Source organism: Phallusia mammillata, chromosome 2 (assembly GCF_965637545.1).
Source record: "Phallusia mammillata chromosome 2, kaPhaMamm4.hap1.1, whole genome shotgun sequence".
NCBI classification, from domain to species: Eukaryota; Metazoa; Chordata; class Ascidiacea; order Phlebobranchia; family Ascidiidae; genus Phallusia; species Phallusia mammillata.
Genome location: NC_137253.1, coordinates 30,394,978 through 30,400,680, shown reverse-complemented (window position 1 = coordinate 30,400,680; position 5,703 = coordinate 30,394,978). Strand labels below are relative to the sequence as shown.

The 5,703-nt window shown below is 35.4% G+C and overlaps 1 long non-coding RNA gene across 5 annotated transcripts; it reads right to left on the bottom strand.

The window, feature by feature from the left end:
- Window positions 1-528: 528 nt before the first annotated feature.
- On the bottom strand, window positions 529-3,964 carry LOC145215134 (uncharacterized). 5 transcript variants are annotated; one of them, XR_013857211.1, is made up of 4 exons: window positions 3,228-3,964; window positions 2,902-3,040; window positions 1,375-2,836; window positions 529-1,225 (listed from the first exon to the last, which is right to left on the bottom strand). It is a non-coding gene; the product is annotated as an uncharacterized LOC145215134 (long non-coding RNA). The 5 variants fall into 5 exon arrangements; XR_013857212.1 differs by lacking the exon at window positions 529-1,225 and having other exon boundaries at window positions 2,090-2,836; window positions 3,228-3,568; window positions 3,748-3,955; XR_013857210.1 differs by lacking the exon at window positions 529-1,225 and having other exon boundaries at window positions 2,090-2,836; window positions 2,902-3,118; window positions 3,224-3,936.
- Window positions 3,965-5,703: the final 1,739 nt, after the last annotated feature.

Genomic DNA, 5,703 nt, shown 5'->3' with positions numbered 1-5,703 from the left:
GGTCAGCTAAACCCTTGGAGATGTAACAGGGCATGTCGTGGAGACAAACCATGCGTACTGTTATTGATCTGTTTTTAACTTAGTTTTGTGTTTGTTTCTTAACAGAATTCACTGCAACAGAGTCGCATTGATGGTTTTCTCGCAGGCGATATGAAGGACAGGAACTTTGATATTTTGCTGTGTAGTGAGAACTTCGCCCATCTTAATCTTTTAGCCTTATTTTTTATAGTAAATTTTTAAATATTATCCTATAGTGCTTTTTTAAAGGGGGATTTGTTTGCAAAATTTGATAAAGGATCGTAAAAGTTTAACGTATACAACTATAGTTGTGGTATACCACTTTTTTCATTTATTAAACGTTGTTGTGTCAAATAGAATCGTAGGAAATCAAACAAAGTTTCAAAAACATTAAAATAACTTAAACCTCTGCATTTTCTGAATTAACTGCTTTCAAATTATCGCTGTTCACCCCTGATGCCTCTGCTAAACCTCAGGCAAAATATATTCATAAACCACTTTTTGAGACGATGATCTATTTTTGGTGCGACAACAAAAATCTAAACAACACTTTCTTTTTAAAAATGTACGCAGCAAAACTGATCTCACTAATGACGTGTAGTTTTGCAGTGTTCACAATCGTTGTAGCTTCCTACACTTTTCGGTAAGGAACAGACTTTGATTTTTCTTCATAATTTTCGCCAGGCACTTCAGTACGAAGAGTAAAAGAGTTCTCTTAAAGTGTTTCTCTAGTATCAAAACGTATAGAGTTGAGTTGAGTAAACAATCACTTAAAAAATAGCCAAAAATAGCTGCTTCACACAGTGAAGGGTACGAGTGGGTGATCATGACTAAGCACATCAGCTATTATGAAGCGGTATGTGACTGGGGCTCACAAAAAGGTAATTGGCGTACTGAGGGTAAACACGACTGGTGGATGTTGATGGGACAAGCAAAATGGGGCCCTATAAGCTAACCACCCGAATAAGGAATAATGACTGCTGCTTGCTGAGCATTTGGTATTAGAAGTCCTACTGTATTTTTTTGACAGACGTGAAATACCCTTTGAAAGTGCGTGCCTGTTGTGCACCATTAAGCGGTTACCAGATGTTATCGTTCTGGTTGCACTTGGCTTCACAGTGACTTCGGCGATCCTCGTTTTTTCCCTGTGGAAGGTGTTTGATGTACGGTCGAGTGAAACAAGAGAAACCGCTCACTTTTTGACAACCTGAAACAACACACCAATATAGCGTTTTGGGTTGTTGACGTAAGAAGCGGCAATAAAAATGCGCTACACAGACTTTGGTTTTTTGTTAGTATGTTGCAACGTGCAAAACATCCTACATAATGTGAAATTGCATTAGTAAACTCATTGACCTGGTGCTGTGTAGAGTAGAAATGTTGATTCATGTTTTAAGCATGTTTGTAGCGATAGGTATGTTTTCCTTTTGTTGTTCGTTTATCTGGTGATCGTGGTCTCTGGTTGGTTTTAGAGACGTATAAACGATGAGTTTAAAATAATTGACGTTTAGTTGAAAGCCAGACGGTCCGTGAGGAGTTTGTTCCTGGGCCGTGTACTCAAGGTAAATGCTTTAGGTTTGGTAAATTCGGATTAAAACCCTCCAATGTGTAAAACTAGGCTTTTTCTGTGTTTTTCCTATACCCGCTGTATTGACACATAAAGGCGTTCATAAGGCTTTATCGCGTAATTAAATGTGTTAGGAAACTATTTGGTGTGGTCGCTTTGTTTGTGTTACAGTAATTGGTGTTTTACCTGTATTGTAATGTTTGTCGCAACTTTACATTTGAACATTAGCATGTAGGCCTAATGCTAAAACGGTTCTTTCGCAGAAAGTGCGCTTTAGCAGAGATGCAATAAATCAGCTTAATTTGGTTCGACCCAATTAACCGAATCATTTATAAAGTCACGTTCTGTTCTACGCTCCGCGTTTGTCACAAAACACATAATCTACCAGGTAAACAATACAGGACTGATGAGTTACCATCATTTTAGGTTCTATGTGTTTTGGCTAAATTTGCCAGCCTGCGCCAATGATGACCGACTTTTTGTCTAGGGTGGGAAAAACGACAATGTTTTAAAAATTTTAATATTTAATGCGATTTTAGTTATGGCGTAGGCTCTGATTGGTTCCCCGCATTCGACAATATTTAAACATGAACATTGCAGCCACTACAATGAGGAATAAATTAGTTAGGTGACCCTCAAGAACAAAAATTCTCCCCACATAAGCATCAAGACAAGAGCAATCGATTTTTTCGATCATATTACGAATGTAAAAACACATTATAATATGCTTAAATATTTTTTGAAATAGAATAGTTATTTTTTATTTACTATGTTTAAGTACTTTGGCATCCATCTTGAAAAAACAAACTGGTTAAAAATACTGTTACAAAAATAATTGTTATGTGTAAACTGCAATCTTTTGCTAGGAAACATAGGCAGCAGAAAGTTGTCAACCTAAAACAGTATATCTGCAAATTACCAAATCTCAAACAGAGAGAAACGGGGTAGAAGTAGAAGGTTTATGGATTGTTGCAGACAATTTAATAAAAATGAAATAATATACTATCATAAACATTACATTTGCATCTTAACGAAGCCTTGTTATATAGAAATTTGATTTAAAAACAATATTTGACTGTTATTAAGACAAATGTATAAACATGCATCTAGGTTTTTTCTAAATATAACTTTTGTAAGCCATGCAAGTGGCAAATACAACAGTACGACAGCACAATAACATGAAATGCTGTGTTTCGAGCTGAACCATGTTTCTCATCATCATATTATTGTGCAAGGGCAGTAAAAATACATCTGAAATGAAGAATTCGTTACCATAGTATTCGATAAAATTCAACAGTATTTGCAAGGTCTCTTACCAACCATATTAGGAACTTGATGAAATACACAGAAGGATGTTAGCCCATCTCCTTGCGCTTTCAATTTTTTTCCATGATTGTCGTTGTCATCCATAAAAGCAAGTTGAATTGGTTCATGATATTATCTCATGTAATATATCTATGACACATAATGCCAGATGCCTCATTGTTCATACTGCAATTTTGATGGTCCATGACTTGTGCTTATGTTTTTTTCCTGGTTAATTTTGCACATACAGATTCAAAGTAAAAAACATTTTTAGTTAAACAAAATTTTTCAATAAATGTACCAACAAAAATCAGACAGATACACAAAACTTACTTACAGTTCTAGTTGCTGTTATACAGTAAAAATATCTTTTCATCAGAGACTTTAAAATACTTAACTTTAGCTTTACATCTAGTTCCACACCATATATTGCTAAGTTTTGCAATTCCTGTGTATACAATCGACATGTTTGTTGGGCCACCAGGTTTGTGGCTAAAATTGTTAAGTAACTAAACATAATAAAAAAGCATGTTACTTCTAACAACCACATGAACCAGTGTAATGTAATATTGATAAATATGATACATATATATAAGTATTTTATATTTATTATATATACTGTTGTGAGCTGTGCAGTCAAAGGCGGTAAAAAATGGTCCACTTCCACTCAGTTGACTCCTTCATTTAAATGAGTTCATGAAAAACGAAGAACTTATAACATACAAATAGAATATATTATCTTAGATTAAAACTTACAGGTTACTAACAGTTTATGACAAAAAACACATTTTAAAAAGTTAATCATCAGTCATCACCAATAACAAGAAGACAGTAAAAGGTTTACCCATATTACCCACCCTATAAGACCAGAGTCCTGACCTTTTGACACAATACTAAACAAAATAGTTAAATACTACAACAAATAATCCTTTAATAATCCTAAATTAGTGGGCTAATTAGTGCAAACTTTTCTACAACTTAAATTAAACTTCAAATTGACCGGTTTGGAAACAAACGGAAGTGTTTGGCGCTCCCTAGCGAAAAAAGACAGTTTTCAACCTTTATTGATCTAAAACAATACATGAAGCAAGTTATGCGCAGTATCAAAAACTTTGTATTTAATAATTATTACCACACCTCAACTAGAACTTGTGCGTCCATTCCAATCTGTGAAGAGCGTGAGCAGAACTGCCACCCCTTGGGAGATCTGGCAATTTCAATCAAGAGCTTGGCATCTTGGGAAAAACCCTTGATATTGTTTCCAACACAAACTATCTTTTCGCTGATCAAATCATCGTTTCTAAGTGTCGATTCGCGTAACGGTGCTTTGTCACTGTTTTTAGCTTATGTGATACGTGCCAAAATATGCCGTAATGCGCACAAGAAACAATTCTTATGCAGAAGTTTTTCTTTTTAATCTTTGGCATTTCGCTTGTATTTTCTGCAATTTGTAGACACAAAGTGTTTAATTTTTGAAAATGACATTGCCAGGGTCAGGTTGTCAGCTAGTATTCATTTTAATTGTGTATTTGTATCAGCTGTCAGTTCGCTAGTGAACCCTGGGATATCTTAAGAGTATAGTCTAGGTGTAAATAAGAGTATGCTTGAAGGTCACACTTTCCGAATCTCGTGTAATAAACCACAGCGGCAACAACCACAACGCCGTACGCAATCCGGAACAGATGGAAACAGGAACAAAACGGTTTTCTAAACAAGAAAACTAAACGCATTGACGTATGTCAACGCACCAAAAATGGCGTTTTAATGACTTACTTACCAACTATTTTGCGACGCAGGTTGACAGGTACAGTTCACGTATCAACAGTAGCAACGCGATGAAATATCGCTGAAAGCACTATAGAAAAATTCAGCATGTCATAAGCCACACTTGAAAGTCATGAATTAATTTAGGTCACAAGTCAAAATTAAACACTCACGGACCATCACGGAAAACAGCGTTACTTAAAGATTAATTAGTCAGTTGTCACAATATTTAATTTAGCCTTATTCGTCTCTAAAAATGCAACAAAAACGAATTTACTTAATGCAGTAATAAAATCACCTCACTCGACCACGTTGTACAGTAAAATGAAATAATCATTACAACATGCAGACAACAGCCTTCCAATTTTACTGTTACGCACATGGCGATTGTAACGTCATAGCAGGGGAATAATGGGACAGGTCAGTTATGCGAAACTGAACTTGAAGATGTGAGAATAATGGCAACGTACAAAAGACTTTAATAAAAACCGTTTTAAGCAAATTAAGCAGTTTGGGTGCAGCTAACTTCACATGACCAGGCAGTCATCGTGTAACGGTACAAGTAAGTTTTAGATTTCCAGTAAAATTAAAATGTACAACAATCTTGCGTGTTTTTCACCACTTTGACCAACTGTAGGACAGGTGTACCTTTCGTTTGTGCGTGTTCTAGGAGAAAAGTATAGTCTTTGTTTAGAAAGAAGCAGCGCTTTTTATTCATTCCATTTCGAGAAGACGTATTGCAACTTGACACATATTCGCTTTTGCAGCTTCCAAACTTTCCAGTTTGTGAAAACGTATGACGTAATAATTCCGAAACCTTTTGAAGTTTGGATGCCACTACTTGCCTGAAACAGAGAAAAAGGTTTGAGTGGTTATGCGAAAAATGTAAGAAAACGTCGAATGCTGATGTGGGCAAATAAATCTGATTTTGTCACGAAATCTATTGATTGTTATATACATAGCCTACTGGCTTTTTAGTGTTAATATTTGAAACATAACATTCAACAATCAAGCTTGAAAAAACAACAACAGATTTAAAAAGTTTGTTG